General features: G+C 42.9%; 1 protein-coding gene across 3 annotated transcripts in view; it reads left to right on the top strand.

Annotated features, from left to right (window-relative positions):
* Positions 1 to 17,247, top strand: part of St3gal5 (ST3 beta-galactoside alpha-2,3-sialyltransferase 5) — a 57,029-nt gene that overhangs the window by 6,492 nt on the left and 33,290 nt on the right. Inside the window, exon 1 of one of the 3 annotated variants that reach the window (XM_042690473.1) lies at positions 22 to 163. The exons of the other annotated variants lie outside the window; for them this stretch is intronic. The gene's annotated coding sequence lies outside the window, so the exon portion shown is untranslated. Of the gene's footprint in view, positions 1 to 21; positions 164 to 17,247 lie in introns of those variants that run through there. 3 annotated transcript variants of the gene reach the window in all.

Raw genomic sequence — 17,247 nt, 5'->3', positions numbered from 1 at the left:
GTCTTTATCTCCTGTGCCCTGGGCTGCGCGGTTCCGCCCCGGCGTCCCGCGGACAGCGCCCCGGGATGCTGTGCCTCCGGTCGCGCCTGCCTGGGGAGCGGGGGGCCGAGGGTCGAGGCACCCCGCCGCGTGGAGCGTGCGCCGGGAGCCGCAGCGCGCACAGGTGAGGACGCCCGGCGGGGACGGCGGTAATGGCAGGTCCCGCCGCAGTGGCCCGTTTCCACGCTGCTTTGCGCAGCGGCTTGGGGTTTAATTCATTGCTGGAAGCTTCCGAGCCAACGGGGTCGAGTGAACGCGCGTACCCACGGCGGGGGCGGGGCGGGGGGGGCGCTTGGGACTCCCCGGGCGGGGGTTGCCAGCAGCTTCCGCAGGCGCTGCGTGCGCCCTGGGGGAAGGCGGCGTGTGTGGGGCCGGCTGGTGGAGGTTCGGCGGGTGACCTTCCCCGCCCTCGCTCTGCGGCCAGCCCTGCGCAGGACACACGTGTCCCAAGTCCTTGGTTCCTTGGGGATCGTGAGCTGCGGCTTGACCGCGGGCAGTGTGTCCGGTGTGCGTTGTTTTTGTGAGAGCGTCTCCTCGAAGCCTGGCCCCTAGGAAAAAGGCGGGTTCCCACTGGTACCCCACACCAGTGGGGTGACCGAGGCAGACACCCATCTCCCAGTGGCTGGCTAACCTGAGAGCCTTTCCAGGCCTCCCGGGTTCCTAGTTGTGACCATTAAAAATGCATTTATGAGCAGAGTTCTGCAGAATGGCTAGCTGACTTGGAAGATGAATTTTTTATATCCTTCCGTCTTCATTCATGTGTATGAACTCTACGAATTTAGATGCCATTTATTTAAAAGAAAAACTGTTAGGTGCTGCAATTCACCTGGCACCCATGGGTGTGGGCTGAGGACTGTTGGATTTTGGACTCACAGAGAGAAACGTGTATCTCGTGGTGTTTGGCTAAACCTTTCTCTTGCCTTCGGATTGCTAATCCTTTACCTGCTGAAGGTTATACATCCGGAAACCAAGAAGGATCTTTCCCTGTGGAATGGAGGGGCACCGACTGAGTCAGAACAGGTTGTGGTTTTACTGAGTAATCAATCCCAAGGCTTGACGCCTCCGAGGGTTGTCTTCTTCCAAGTTGCAGAGCTGGGAATCATCTGCCTTCTATTCGTTGTTTAAACAAAGAAGAGTAATATATTGGTATTCTAAACATTAGAATTAGGTGAGATTTTGTCTTTGTTCTGTTTTGCAATGTTACACGATGCTATTTGTCTAAGGCGAAATGAAGCTTGAGGAGTCTTACGGTTGGTGTGGAATGAGATGAGTAGGTTTGAAGCAGATTATAGAAGAGAGAGAATGGACTTTGGATACGTGTTACATAATAAAAAGCTCATATTTATGACTTGAAAATCTTTATAATTTTGGTACATGTTACAAAATGTCCCATGTAAACAAAATAGATTGAGTGGTGGATAGTAAGGCTGTATTGTAGTTAAGACAGAGCAAGAAGAAACGACTTATTCTTTGGTTTGCCTCTTCCAGTTCTTTTTTCTACTTCCCCAACTGGTCTTTTGTAGCGGTAAGGAGTGGTTAGCAGCTGTGATTTAGGAAGTGAACGGCTCCTGAGAAGTGATTTAATCCTTGGTGCCTGTGGATACTAGAGGATAGAGATCATCCCCCCAGAGGGCATGCTCCTGTTGTTAGTCTAGCTGGGAAGCTTTGGCAGAAATTTAAAAAAATGGCAATATATCCACATTAATGATGATACAAACTCTCTAACTGCTGAGGAAGGAAAACAAAAGCTAGATTGGTGTGGGTGGCATAAATTAGCAAAGGCATCCACTAGTGGGGTGTGAATCACAGGCCTTGTGTGGGAGGCAGCCATAAATACTGATGGTGATATGTGGGCTTTCCCTGGAGAAAGACCTAGATTACATGGACCTCCATGGAGCAAGTGAAGTTTGTAAAGACCTGTAGAATAAAAGAGCTCAAAAAGCGTCTTGAGGACTTATCTTACTCAGATACCAGATGAAGCTTCTTTTTTTTTCTCTCTTTTTTTAAGTATAGTATATAAGTGCTAGAAAAAGTTGACATACCTAATGACATACTGAATGTACTCATGTGCTTTGCACTCAGATCAAGAAACAGAATATCCCCGTACCCCAGGATGTTGCTGCTTCCTGTCACGGACTTCCCCAGCACCAACCCCATCTTGACTTCCTCTCATGCTTTTATAAAAATAGAATCCTACAGTGTTAGCCTTCTTTCTATAAGCACTGTTCAAAATGCTCTTGTGGTGCACCCATTGTGGCAGCATTGTCTTTGCCAATAGTAGCCACCGGGTGAATATACCACATATTTATCCATGTACTATCATCAGACATTTGGGCAGCTTCCAGCATCTGGCTGTTATTACAAATCATGCTGCTGTGACCGCTCTAGTGCCTGGCTTTGGAAACATATGTACACATACATGTATCTTTTGGCTCTATACTGAACAATAGGATCACAAGGTTATGAGTGTGTGTTTTGCTCAGTTTGGGGAGTGATAGTCAAAAGTTCTTTTATTCCAGGTTTCAAAATAACTACATCAGTGGTTTCTCACTACTAGATGATAAAAGCAACAATGTCAAGGAAATGGAGGCAGGTGGTGTTTTATCAGTTAGGATAGATAGGATCAGTTTCCTTCTGTTTGAACTCCATATAGCCTTGAGAGGACTCAGCCTTCAAGACTCTAGTCTCCTCTTGGGTCAGGTAACAGGGCAGGCTGAGCTTAGTGTTCATGGTTATGAACTCTAAGGTCTTCTGATCTTAAGGAAGAGTTGCTCTGGTCAAACTCTTTCACTTGCATCTTAGCACCCCTGGGCCTTGATGCAAATCTCTCTTTCTCTCTCTGTTTTTCTCTCTCTCTTTTCTTCTCTCTCACTCCCTTTCTCCCCCTACCCCTGTCTCATTCCCTCTTTCCCTCCCTCCTTCTCCAGATCTGGATTTCTACTTAAGAATCGCTATTGACATAGAGGAAAAGCTATTGCTTATTTAGGCTTTTGAGCCATACAATATGTTTTTATTTTTCAGTTATGAGATGGAAAAATATCTAGGACTAAGTTTTTTTAATGGTTCTGTCTCCCAAAGCCATGAGGTCTTTTGTTTTTAACACCTGGAATTATAAAAGTCTCATGTGATAAGATTTGGTAGGTTTGATGAAGTTGTAACAAAAATTAAAAAAAAAAACTACCTTGATGATGTAATGTGTCTTTTGAATGTGAAGGCTGTTTTTTAAGACTCATTTTCATAGTTGTAGACTTGTATATATTGAGATCTGAGCAGTGGCAGTTTTTCTATTAGACATGTAGAGTTTCTTCTCTCTGGCTGCTTTTCCTTTGCCATTTCATTCTCTCTAGCCTTGTTATTCACCCATTTCAGTTTTTCATGAACATCTTGTTCTCTTTTCTTAGTTACACTCCAGCAGATAAATGTTAGAAGGACAGAATGTGGCCTTCATATGTTCTTCTCGTCATTCTCTACAGTCCCATTATTAGTCACTCAGGGCTTAGTGGCTGGTTTGAGCTTCTTGTTTATTCTTTCTCTAGATCAGTGCTGTCCAATGGAAATATAACCTGAGCCAAACCCATAATTCTCAATTTCTAGTAGCTCCATTTTAAAAATTAAAAAGAAACAGGTGGTCCAAGTTTCAATTTCCCAGGAAGATATAAACTTCTAAACTCCTATGCATCTAATAACAGATTCAAAGTATATGCAGTCAATTAGTAATGAATTACTTCATATTCCTCCTTATACCAAGTCATCAAAGTTTGCTTGCTCCCTAAGCCCTGCCTGAGAACCCACATGCCACAAAACACAGGACGAAAAGAGTCACATGCTTTACCTGTTCACTCTGCCTTCTGTTCCAGACATGACTAATTTGCTCTTCATGTTCACCATACCCCTGTGAGCTTGGTACCATTATTATTTTACAGAGGAGGGCAGCGAGGTGCAGAGAGGCTTTGAAACTAAGGAATTGTAGGAGGAAGAATCAGGGTTCAGACCCAAGCCAGAAAGTGATAAATGAACAATGCTGTCCGTGTCCTTGTAGCAGGTAGTACATTCTCACCCCACCAGAAGGCCTTTTGCCAAAATTTGTGAGGTTGGTCTGTGGTGACAGAGGCAGCTCTGTTCCCTAAGTGAGCACACCCCCAGTACCATCTCCTTGTTCACCTGGGTTTCCATGGAAGCCCTACCTGGAACTGCCTCAGGAGAAGACCTCTCCTGTGTAGCCTCAAGAGAGGACTCTGGAAATCCAATTCCACTTATTGTTATTACTGTTACTGTTATTATTATTACCATTAGCTCAGGAGGGATTTCACTGTTACATTTCTGTATGCTTACAATCCAATCAGTCTCATCCCAATTCCACTTATTATTATTACTGTTACTGTTATTATTATTACCATCAGCTCAGGAGGGATTTCACTGTTACATTTCTGTATGCTTACAATCCAATCAGTCTCATCCCCTCTATCACTTTCCCTTTCCCCTTTCCCTTTTTCCCAAAATAATTTCACCAAGTCTCATTGTTCTATTTTCATAGTTGCAAATACTGTATTTGAACTATTTTTTATTTTCATTCCTGACCTTCTCCCCCTAGTATCCATCCCTGGACAGAGTCTTCAGTTACTTTTTTCTTTTTTTTTGTCGGTCATGGGGCTTGAGCTCTGGGCTTGGGCGCTGTCCCTGTGCTCTTCAGCTCAAGGGGAGCCCTCTACTGCTTGAGCCACAGCACCATTTCTGTTTTTCTAGTAGTTTATTGGAAATAAGAGTCTCATGGACTTTAATGCTTAGGCTGGCTTTGAACCGTGATCCTCAGATCTCAGCCACCTGAGTAGGATTACAGGTGTGAGCCACCAGCACTCGGCTTTCAGTTACTTTTTGTGTGTGTGTGCTAGTCCTAGGGATTGAATTTAGGGCTCGACACTGTCCCTGAACTTCTTTGGCTCAAGGCCAGTGCTCTACTACTTGAGCCTCAGCACCACTTCTGGCTTTTTTTGGTGGTTAATTTGAGATTAGAGTCTCTCAGACATCCTTGCCCAGACTGGCTTTGAGCCATGATCCTCAGATCTCAGCCTCTTGAGAGATAGGATTATAAGCATGAACCACTGGTGCCCAGCTTTTGTTACACTTTTAAAACCCCCCCAAGTGGCTCCTTTTTATTCCTGGGGTAAAATTCCAACCCCATGGCAGGAACTGACAACTTTTCCAGTACTATCAGCCTATTGTGCCATTCCAGCTTGGCCTTGTAGACATACTACCATTCTTAATGTTCCCATCTATTCCTGCCTCCCCCAGCTTCGCTGATTTCTACTCAGAACACAGTAGAATATTTCTTACTTAGAAGTCTTTCTTGACACTTAACCCCCAATTGTCTTATTGCACTATCTTTATGTTTAACACAGAATGTAATTTAAAAAAAAATGAAAATATTTATTTCAGGGATGGATCTATCAGTCTGCTTTTTTTTTTGCGGGTTGTGGGCCTGAACTCTGGGCCTGGGCGCTGTCCCTCAGCTCTTCAGCTCAAGGCTAGTGCTCTACCACTTGAGCCACAGTGCCACTTCCAGCCTTTTCTGTTTAGGTGGTGCTGAGGAATCAAACCCAGGGCCTCATGCATGCAAGGCAAGTACTCTACCACTGAGCCACCTTCCCAGCCCCTATCAGTCTGCTTTTTAACATGAGCTTATAAGACCTTTGGAAGGAGGGACTGTGTTTCTGCCCCTGATTGCTCTATCCCTAGGCACAGATTCCGTGTATGACTAAAAACTAGCATGTCTGTCTGGGAGCCTATCCAGATGCTGGCTTAAAAATTTTGACCAAGATAAAAGGGATTTGTGACTGGAATGTGAAAGGAAACGTGTATTTTAGTCATTCCTCTTGCAGATCTAAATATTTATTGTCTGTTTTAGAAACACAAACATGATTACATTGTTCTGAGGGTAATTTACTTTTTTTTTTTTTTTTTAGTTGGTTGTGAGGCCTGAACTCTGGGCCTGGGCACTGTCCCTCAGCTCAAGACTAGCGCTCCACCACTTGAGTCACAGTGCCACTTCCAGCTTTTTCTGCTTAAGGTCGAACCCAGGGCCTCATGCTTGCAAGGCAAGCACTCTACTACTGAGCCACCTTCCCAGCCCCCTTGTTTTGAGTTTAAAGTGGCTCAAACAAATTCATCCTTTGTTACCCTCTACTCAGTCCCTCAGAAGTCAGGTTATGGTCCAACCACAGATTATTCCTAGTCACTTTCCTTCCATTCTTTTTTTCAGGATCCTAATTAGCTATCTGATTTGGGACTTTATTGCACTGGTTCTTTTGTTCCTGTAGGACACAAGATTTTGAATACCATAAGATATTGTCAAAGCTGCCTCGCAAATCTCCCATATTCCCTGTCCCTTGAGGAGGTTTTTTTTTTTCCTTTTCTGAGGATTGAATTCACTGTCTCACATTTGCTAGACAGATATTCTACCACTTGAGCCATACCCCTGTTTTTTGTTGATTTTTTTTGAAGTAGTAGCTCATGCTGGGCCAGCCTATGCTTCACAGTGCCACTGGAGACTACAGGTACCAGCCTTGCCACCATACAGATATTATGCTCCTGCTACCCCACAGTGGGTTAACAGGTGGATACCACTACTTCTAGGAGTTGAGATAGAATCTCAAGAACTTTTTGACTGGGCTGGCCTCAAGCTGTGATCCCTGGATCTCTGCCTCACCTTGTCCTTTATTTCTGGCAGTGAGATCTTGGGTATATTAGTGTTTGCCTAAAACCCCCGTCCCTCCCCCCATCCCATGCTTTCTGTTATACACCAGCTTGAGGCAGATCTTCTTTCAGTACCTATTTATGCTACAATCAGAACTTCTTTTGTGAACACTTACTTTCTCTTATGAAGTATTCATATTTATTTAACCCCACTACTTATTTTTTCTAGGGAAATCTTTTTTTTAATTGTTATTATAAAGTTGCTGTACAGAGGGGGTTACAGTTAGATAAGTCAGGTAAAGTAGATTTCTTTTTGGACAATGTCACCCCTTCCCTAGCTTGCTCTAGGAAGTCTTTTTTTTAAGAACAAAGACTATTTTATTGTAATTCTTTTTTAAAAAAATTAAAATTGTTATTATAAAGGTGATGTTCAGAGGGGTTGTAGTTACATAAGTCAGGTACATTTCCTTTTGGAAATGTCACCCTTTCCCTCACTTTCTCCCAGTTTTTCCCTCCTATCCCCAACCACAAGTTATATAGTTAATTTTCAACATAGTGTCTAGTAAGTACCACTACTGCATTTATTTACCCTATGTCCATCCATTTCTGTGCCCCCACTATACTCCCAAAGACATACAAAGGAGCAAACAGAACAACAACAACAAAAAGAAAAAAGCCTCAAAAAAAGAAACAAAAACCTCTGTTTTCATTTCCTGGAGTTCATTTTGATAAATATTATTTTGTATGATCAGATGCACATAGGGATTGTGACTTTCTGTTCCTCTCCTAAGAGTTAGGGAAATATTTTATTAAAACGTTTGCTCCTGCAGTCTGTTTCATTGGGCATCTGTGGGGTGGCCTTAGACTTGTTCCCTCATAGCAGTTACCTTGGATAATATGCTGTCACATGAGATCCCCCACCACCAGAGAGCTCTTTGTAAGGTTCCAGGGACCTAGAAGGGAAGGACAGCTCTATGTATATCTCCTTCAGTTTCCTCCCACGCATCCTGTCCAGTCCTGTTCCCTCTGCTTTCTTTCTTTGGGGTACCCACCTTTACTACTAAATTGTCTCAAAACCATAGCAGTGTGGGGAGCTTTTTCATAACTCTCAGCTGCCCTGGAGCTTTATGAACTGATCTTCCTAGCTCAGGCCCCTTCCTCCCCTGGGTCTCCTGCTTGACCCCCTTGTTGCCTTCTTATCTCTGGCTCAGCTTCTCTATCACCTCTCAGTCATATCTCAGCAACTTCTTGTCCATCCACTCCTGTGGCTTCAGTCATACCAAGATGATCTCACAACTCTCTTACTTAGAACCACTGGCAGGCCCTAGTTTCTTTTAGCTGCAACTTCTTTCCCCAAGACCCTGGTATCTGGCCTCAGTCCACCTCTCTGGGTATTTACTATGGCCATCCTTCTATCTGGAATGCCTGCTATTTTCTTTCTCTTTTCTGACATCTTACTCATTCCATTTACTGACCCCTTTACACATCACTTCCTCAGGAAAGCCTCCCTGATTTCCTCTGATTGCCCTATGACTTCCTGTCCAGGACACTCAAGCTAAATGGCAGCTCCACTATTAAAATATTCATTACTTTTAGGTACTTGAACATTTTCTGTTTTTCTGGTAATTTAAAGAGGAAAGGTTGGTATGTTTGGTGGCACATACCTGCAGAAGCAGGAAGATCTTGAATTCCAGGACAGGCTGAACAAAGTTAAAGACCCTATCTCAAAAACAAAACAAAACAAAACAAAAAAAAAACCCCCAAAAAACCCAAGCCAGATGCCAGTAACTGATTTCTGTAATCCTAGATTACAGTTTAAAGCCAGTCCAGGAAGTGGCGCTGTAGCTCAAGTGGTAGAGCGCTCGCCTTGAGCTGAAGAGCTGAGGGACAGTGCCCAGGCCCAGAGTTCAAGCCCCACGACTGACAAAAAAAAAAAAAAAATAAAGCCAGTCCAGGCAGGAAAGTCTGTCACTCTTTTTTCCAAAAAACCACCAAAAAGCAGGAAGTAGAGCTGTGATAGAGTGTCAGCATTGAGCAAAAAACTCAGGGACAGTGCCCAGATGCTAAATTTAAGCCCCAGGACTGTCACCAAAAAAAGGGGGAGGGGTTGACAGCTAGGGGCATGACTCAAGTGGTAGAGCACTTTCTTTGCATGCTTAATCCTCAGTCAAAAAAATAGATAGGCAGGCAGGCAGGCAGACAGACAGATCAAAGATAGAAGAAAGGAAGGAACAAAAAAAGAAACAAAAGGAAGAAAAACTGTCTTAAATTTTTGTTCCCTGTTCCTGGTATGTGAAAGTTGCTTGTTAAAATGTTGCTAGGTGAGCAAAGCAAAGTATACAATACAGAGCAGCTCATCTAACAGGCATTATAAAAAGCTGAAACCCTAATACTCCCAGGTAACCATTATTCATTATGAATTAGTTCATGTCCTGTGCTTCAAGGAAGATTCTAGTTGTAGACCATCCTTCACAGTCCTTGATTGTAGGCCTTCATTGCCAGTGGAACACACCTCAAAGAAGGATAATGCAGACAACTTTAATCCAGTCGTGGTAAGTTAGTTATCTGTGTATGTATTTGTATCTATTTACACAGTGATCTTTTCTGGCTTGTAGTATAACAAATATTTTTAAAGTGTTTTTTCTATTTTCATATGTTTTCTGAAGTTTCTAACTTTGTGATAACAGTTTTTAAATTTTTTTTTTTTTTTCAATAAGGTAGAGTTCCTAAACCTGGTCAGGTGAGAATGTGACATGGGTAGAGAGTTAAGATTTTGTTTTTATACTTCCTATACTGCCCCATAGTAGACCAGGAACCATGGAGGTTAGCTCTTTGGCATTGGCCCTGGAAAATTAGTGTGACTCTTGCTGTCAGCTATCTGGACCTAAGCATCTCTTCTTGCTGCTACAAGACACCTCATAAAATTTCCAGCAGACATAGAGCAGCAAAAGAGAAACTAAGGTCCTCAACTATCATGTCCAAGCAATCTACAGTATTGTTTTATTTTGTTTTTTACTCAGATCAAACTTGAATTGGGGTTATTTGAAGTAAATATGATAGGAATCTCCGTGCTAATTCTACCTCACCAACTACTGCTCCATCTAACCCTAGTTTTATTCCTGAAGTTGGAACTCATCTGAGCCTACATGAGGTCAGATAATTTTATCCTTTTCCTAACAGAAATTTTCCAGAAAGTTACAAAGGGAAAATGACAAGAATGGCAGAGAAAGATGGTTCATACCACTGTTAGCTATCTGATCACATTAAATGTCACCAGTGCTGGGACAGCACAATGCCGCGTGCTTCTGAATGAAGTGCTCTGGGAAAGGCGCAGCCTCACTGCTATATTTTAGTGAAAAAATGTGTAACTTGAATTTTATCACAAAGCCACACTAGATGAACCCCAACTAATGGATAATCTCTGAAATAATTAGCCTGTACTTTTCGAAAATGGCATGGTCATGAGAGATAAAGGAACTGCTTCAGATTAAAAGAAGCTCAGAGACATGGCAGTAAATGCTACATTTGACCCTGGACTGCATCCTAGAATAGAAAAAAAAAATGTTGTTGTGCCTTTTGTGCTGAGATCAGCCATCACTGGAACTCTCGGAGAATTTTCTTTGTAACTTTTATATTGGATTCCGGTGTTGAATCCATTCCTGATTTCAATCCTTATCCTGTAGTTGTATAGGAATATGTTTATTTCTAGGACATAAGGTATTTAGATGATCATGTCTACACCTTATTTTCAAGTGATTAACTTATAAGCACATCATATACTGATAGCCTGGCAGCACAGGTGTGGTAAAATGTTAACAATCAGGAAAGCCTGGGAGAAGGAGAGATGAAGAGTCTTTATATTTTCTGTAAATGTGAAATAATTTCAAAACAAAAGTTGAAACCCCTGCTGCCTCTAGGTCACAGTGCTGTAACAGTTCAACAGCAGAAACAACAGTGAGGTTTCCCCATGCCTCTCTCTCCATGGCCATTGCTGAAGTTACTTTCTGTATCATTTAGGGCTCCTCAGAATTTGCTTTGCCTCTTCTGGCCTTAGTATAAAACTGGGTGGAAGGCCTGACTAACACTGTGGCTTCACTATACCTGAAGATTTCTCTCTCCTGACATCTGTTGCTGCTGTTCCTGCCTTAAAACTGCCTCTTGACATCCAGTCAATGGGCTCTGACTCACACTTTGCCCTGCTTTAGATTGGCCCTATAGTCATACTGTGAGAGAGGGTTCCCAGGCAGAATGCAACCTTCAAAGGATATTTAAACATAGTAAAGGGCATTTGTGCACAAAGATCGGAGTACTTCAAAGTGCTGTGGTAGAGTTCTCCATAGCTAACAAGGCACAAGCCTCAGAGGATGTAGTCCTCCCAAAGCTAGCATTTGTCCCTAGAAGAGTCTGCCTCCTGCCTTGACAGAACCTCAAGTTGTATGTTTCAGTGAAAATCCCACATCTGTGTTCAGCATGGGGTAGGGGACCTTTTCTAGCCTTTACTTTTTAAATCCAGTCTGGATAACTTTCTGTACTTCTGGCTAGGTTCTCCTAGGAAGAATGAATGAGTGGTTAAGTATATGTTTGGGGTCCAGAGGCAGATCCCCAAGTTGAGGTGTAGGATGGCTTTGTGGGTGGGTCTGTTTATTAGCACTTGCAGAGTCCATCTGAAACTGCTGGCTCAGGGAGCAGAGGTGGGAAAAAGTTATGTGGCTTCTGGTTATCTTCCCTGTCTTTTCCTTCCAGTTCTTCCTCCCCAGAATTACTTGTCCCCCAGCCTCCACCCCTATTTTCTGTTTATGTCTCTTTTACCTTCAGTCATCATCTCCCACTTATTCATATTTTATTTTATCACTCCATAATTGGTCCAAACATGTTTTTACCTACTGAACAAGCTAAGATTTAGGTTTTCTCATTCTTTATTTGAAAAACTGATGAGTGAGAATCCTAACATTTTAGGGGAGGAAGGGTGTTAGAAATTAGAAGTGCCTGATATTTCTTTTTTACAGATTAGCAAGCATCCTCCAAGAGCTCAAGTGACTAGCCTCTATCAAATTGCCAAAGAGTTGAACATTTTAAATCTTTCGTCTGTGTGTGTGTGTGTGTGTGTGTGTGTGTGTGTGTGTGTGTGTGTGTGTGTGAGAGAGAGAGAGAGAGAGAGAGAGAAAGAGAGGGAGAGAGAATATCAGGGTCTAGGTACCATCTCTTAGCTTTTTTGCTCAGTGTTGGTGATCTGCCACTTGAGCCACATCTCCAGTTCCAGCTTTTTGGTGATAAATTGGTGATAAGAATCTCCTGGACTTTCTTGCCTGGCTGGCAAGTTGAGGTCTTCAGATTTCAGCTTCCTCAGTGGCTAGGATTATGGGCATGAAGCCACAGGCACCTGACTCAGTGGGGATTTGGTTGCAGGCAGCTGCTTAATGCATTCATTCACGCATCAGTTCATCTGTGCAGCAGGTGCTTCTAAGTGCCTTTTACAAGCTAGGCACTATTTGAGGTTCCTACATTGTAGCAGTGAACAAAATGTACAGAGCGGAACCTCATATTTTAGTGGAGACAGAAGAGACTAGACAAATGTGTAGCAGTAGCAATGAGTGCTATGAAATAAAGAGAAGCAGGAAAGCAAATAACAGGGTTGCAAGGTGGGAAGCTGTTTGTAGAGAGTTGTTAAGGAAATCCGCTTTTGCGTGAAAAACAGACTCAGAGAGAGTGCCTGCTGACAGCCTTGCCACTTTGGTAAAATCTGGGAGAAATACCATCTGTACTTGCTGAGCATGTTGAAGTTTGCAGACTGTTTCATGTATTCCAAGGGTTCCAAATTAATTGCCTTAATACTTGAAGTTCATGAAAAGCAGAATATTGAATTATAATAATGATGGAGTTTCTACATTAGAGGAATTACTATTAATGTAGATTAAAAAGCATGTCCTGGTGGTTTACATTTGTCATTTCATAGGAGTCTGAGGTTAGGAGGAACACCATTTCAAGCAAACTTCAGACAAATCTCAGCCAAAAAGCTGGATATAGTGGTTTGACCTGTCAACCCAACTACAGCAGAAAACATTAGAGAGGAGGATCATGGTCTGGTCAGAAAGTGTTATCTTGTCTATCTTAGGATAACCAGTGTGAAAAGGGCTGGAGGCATGGTTTACTAGTACAGCATCTACCCAGCAAGCGTAAGGCTCTGAGTTCAAACCCCACTACCACCAACACCCACCCCCCCAACCCCACACTCCACACCCTCCCCATATTTCAGAATCAGAAATGTGCCGATTAGTATAGTATTAGTTGTGGATTTACCAATCAGTTTTTCTTCATGAAGACTAAACCTCATAATTTTGCCAAGTTTGTAGGAAAATCTGCCTAACTTCAGGCTGAAACCTGTTGTTTATTCCAGGTGTTTTTCCTCCACTGTAAAACCTTCCTGGAAGGCAGGATTTCTCAGTTGCTGCGATTACAGAACCCGAGAGAATTTGCTTACGTGCACATTCCGAATCCTCACCTGATCCTACCAATTGCCTTACCCTGTCTGGTGTGTGATTCAGGCTGTGTTTTTTGTGCAGACTCTCCTGCGTGAGTGAGGACGTAACTGCTTATCTTGATAAATTAGGAATTCTTGAGATTGGGCAACAAAGTAAAACAAGGAAAAAGATTAGATACGGAAACTTGTCTCATCAATTTCAACTTTTGATTTCAGTTTTTACTTTAAGTCTAATTCTCCTAATTGACTTTAAAAATAAGATAATATTGACATTTTAATATACATGATGACTATCGAATGATTAGAACTGGGGGGGAGGGGAGAGGAAGTACTTTGATCTCTTGGATGTTTGACAATTGTCTGAAGACATTTTTGCTTGATAAAGCTGAAAGGGGGAAGATCAGATAGGCTACTGTTGTTTGGTGTTGAGAGTTCAGGGATGGTTCTAAACATCCTACAATGTACAGGACAACTTTGTTCTCAGAGAATTACCCAGGCTAAAACGTCTGCAGTACCAAGGTATAGAAACCTTAGGAGAGAACAGTTGAATCCTACCTGTGTTATAAATTGGGATTCGGAGTGACCTTTCATTTAAAGGGTTCTACTGCTAAAACTGGTTTACAATTAAGTTTCCTAGGTTGTATTTGGATTCAGATCTGCTTAGATGAGGGATGGTTGATTGTAGAATCATAAGAAAGAAGTAAAAGGTCAACAAGAGCTCCAAAAGCCACAGGTAAGGCATGGTGCTAGTGTGCTCATAAGCAATTTTATTGTGTATATTTGAGATTTACAACATGAAATTACAGGGTACAGCTAGATAGTAGAGTGGTTACTGTAGTAAAGCAAACTAATATATCTGTCATGTCACACAGTTACTCTTCTGGCCCAGGAACAGCCAAAAGGCACCTAATCTTAACAAAATACCTAATATAATAATACAGTTCCATAACTTTAGCTTTCACATTATACATTAAATGTATAAACTGGATCATTATATATTCTTTGTCTATTCTGGTTTCTTTCCTCCAGTCCCACTGGAAGTAACCACTGTTTCAGAGAGAGAGAGAGGGTGGGAGGGAAGAGAGAGAGAAAGAGAGAGTTTGAGCTCTTTTAAAAATTTCACTTAGCATACTGTCCTCTAAGTTCACCTACATTGTTATCTTTGTCCCATTCCCCTACCCCAACAAGCTGCCTCTTCCTTTAGGGTGGGGATAGATGAGAGTTTAGAACTTGCACTCCAGTGTCTGGACCCCGGCCACACTGCTTTGTCATAGTGCCCATGGATGGGGTTGGAGACCCCCTTGGGAGACAGTTTTAGAAACTTCCCATGTCTGGCAGGGTGTGAGACACACACTGCTAACAGCCCTCTTTCCCACACAGCTTTCACTACATTCTACCTTTCTGTTCCTTGTGTCATTTCCCTGGCCCTGTGTTTAGAGAGCTGGAACTTACTTAGTCTGGAACTCAAGGTCTTTGTTTCATCCTTGTGTCCTACTTAGCACATTGAAGGGATCTGTGAAACTAACTTTCACAGTGTGTGTATGCAGTGGGTTGTTTTGTTTTTCCAAGTAAAGTGATTTAAAATGCATTTTGTCCAGAAAGTACTGCTCTGCTTTCTAAAACAATTCGTATTTAGTGTTCCAGAACTTAGCTTGGAATTGTCACATTGAAGTTAGATTTTTCTTAATGTTTACTTCTCTTTGGTCTCAATTCAAGGTAATTTCCCAAATTAAGAGAAGTTTGCTCTGTTTGTCCTTGGGAATCTTATCTCTCCCTGCTCTCTCTGCACACACTCCCACACATCTCTCTCTCTCTCTCCCTTTTCTCTCCCTCTCTTTCTTCTTTCTTTCCCCTCCTTTCCTTTCTCTTTTCCCTCCTTCCTTTCTTCTTTTCTTCCTTCTTCTTCCTTTCCTTTCTTTCCCTCTCTCTCTTTCTCTCTCTTCACCTCCCCCCCTTTTTGCTGAAGTACCAGGGATTGAGCCCAGGGTCTATTACTTACACAGCTTTACCATTTGAGCCAAGGCTTATGGGGATCTTATTTCTTTAGAACAGCCTTCACTGTCTTCCTCATCCAAAGGCCCTAGGTTCTTATCTCGACCTTCCAGATTCTACTACTACATGTTAAAAACTCCCCTCCTCCTTATTCATACAACCCTGATTTTACTTGAGGAAGCAGCCTTCTTGTTTACAAAAAGCCCTCAACCAACTTTTGCAGTTATATCTAGCCATGGTAGTTCTGGCCAAGGAGATACTAATGGAATTGTCAGGGGTCTTGAGGAAAGTTTTCCCTCTCCTGATCCAGACAGAACTCCTCCCTCTCTCCCTCCCCCCCTCCTTGTTCTTCCTGCTTGGATGATAGAGCAGAAGCTGACCACATTCTAATTCCAATACTTGAAGAACAGAAAATGACAGGACAACCATAACATCACAGAGCTGCTGTGTTAGCCCGCCTGCTGATCTTAGACTTTCTGTACTGAAGGAAAATAAACCCTGCCTGGTTCAAGGCCTTATTGGTCAGGTTTCTCTTACACACAACTAAGTATAGCCACTCCTGTCTATACTCCAGCCTACACTCCAGAGGATTTTCCCCCTTTCAATGGAATTTTCTGACTTGGTGGCCCGCAGATGTTTGAGACTCAGCAAGGCCAAGTGACCTTGCTATGACTGCTCTCACTTCCTCCTACCCTAGGCTGATAGGGCTCTGCCACCTCCCTTTAACTTGTTTTTCTTCCTCTCCTCTTACTCCTTCAGCTCTATCTGCTGACCTGGTAGGTAGTGCAGCAGCTCTTGTCCTCTGCCTCGCCCCATCTTCCCAGAGGCTGGTAGAGGCTCATATAACTTCTCTTACCAACTTCTCTCTTCCTTGACCCCACCCCTACCCCTGCCCTGCCCTAGGGTTTTTTGTCCTGCTTGTTTCATCCTCCCCGAGATCTCCAAGAAATTCCACAAGTGCTCTGGTAGCCTTCTGCTATCTTCCTCACCTTGATGTCCTGCAACTCAAGAGAGAACTGAAGCTATGGCCTGGACTTACTGGGAGCCCTCAGGCTGAAAGGAGCTGGCATGCAGGCCAAGGAGCTGAGCCAGCCTGTGATCTCTGATTCCCACAGGAACATAGATGTCAGCTTCTGCCATCTCTGTGGTGATCCCAGTTTGAGGGAAGGAGCCAAAGACTTTAAACATATATATATATATATATATATATATATATATATATGTATGTATGTATATATATGGTGGTATACAGAGGGGTTACCATTTTATAAGTCAAATAATGAGTACATTTCTTTTTGAACAACATCACCCCTTCCTTCTTCTCTTCCAGTTTTTCCCTCCTGTCCTCACCCACAAGTTGTATTGTTTATTTTCAACGTGGTTTCTACTGAGTACCACTGCTGCATTTGTCCATCCTATCGTCCTACATTTTTGTGCCCCCCTTACCCCTCCCCCCAAAAGACAGAAAAGCGAACAAACAAGACAAAAAAAATTAAAAACTTCTTGTTTCCATTTCCTGGAGTTCATTTTCATAAATACTATTTTATATGAAAAGAGGCATGTAGAGATTGCACCCCTTAAGAGTCTCACTGTGTATGAATGCCTAGAGATCTGTATAATTTATCGTGTATTTTAGATCTACCTTCTGCATATGAGAGAACACATGTCCTATTTGTCTCTTTTAGCTTGAGCCTGAGCCGTTTGTCCCCCGTCATTCAGCCACTGGCTGGGGAGAAGGCAGATGTACAAAGGGGAAAGCTTTGTGCTGTTAGCAGCCAACATTTACCATGCCTGCCAGTAGGACCACCTTCTTTCCTGGCTGCCTCCCACCTATAGCCCAGTCCTAAATTTTCTTGGCCATTTGTAGTCGTTTGCTCTTCTCTTCATGGTAGCCAGGCCTCTGTGGTGGGCTCATCCATTCTTTCTGAAGCTGGAGCTGGAAGCTATTGTACAGTTCCTATCAGCAAGTTTAAGGTGTGTCCCCAAGGCTGACTTTTCCCTGAGGTGAGTCTTTCTGTCCTGTCATCTTTGTTTCTTTGTGAATGCAC

Source organism: Dipodomys spectabilis, unplaced genomic scaffold, assembly GCF_019054845.1.
Source record: "Dipodomys spectabilis isolate Male_0828 unplaced genomic scaffold, ASM1905484v1 ptg000137l, whole genome shotgun sequence".
Lineage (NCBI taxonomy): Eukaryota > Metazoa > Chordata > Mammalia > Rodentia > Heteromyidae > Dipodomys > Dipodomys spectabilis.
Note: the sequence above shows the minus strand (reverse complement) of the source record. Positions and strands in the feature narration are given on the sequence as shown.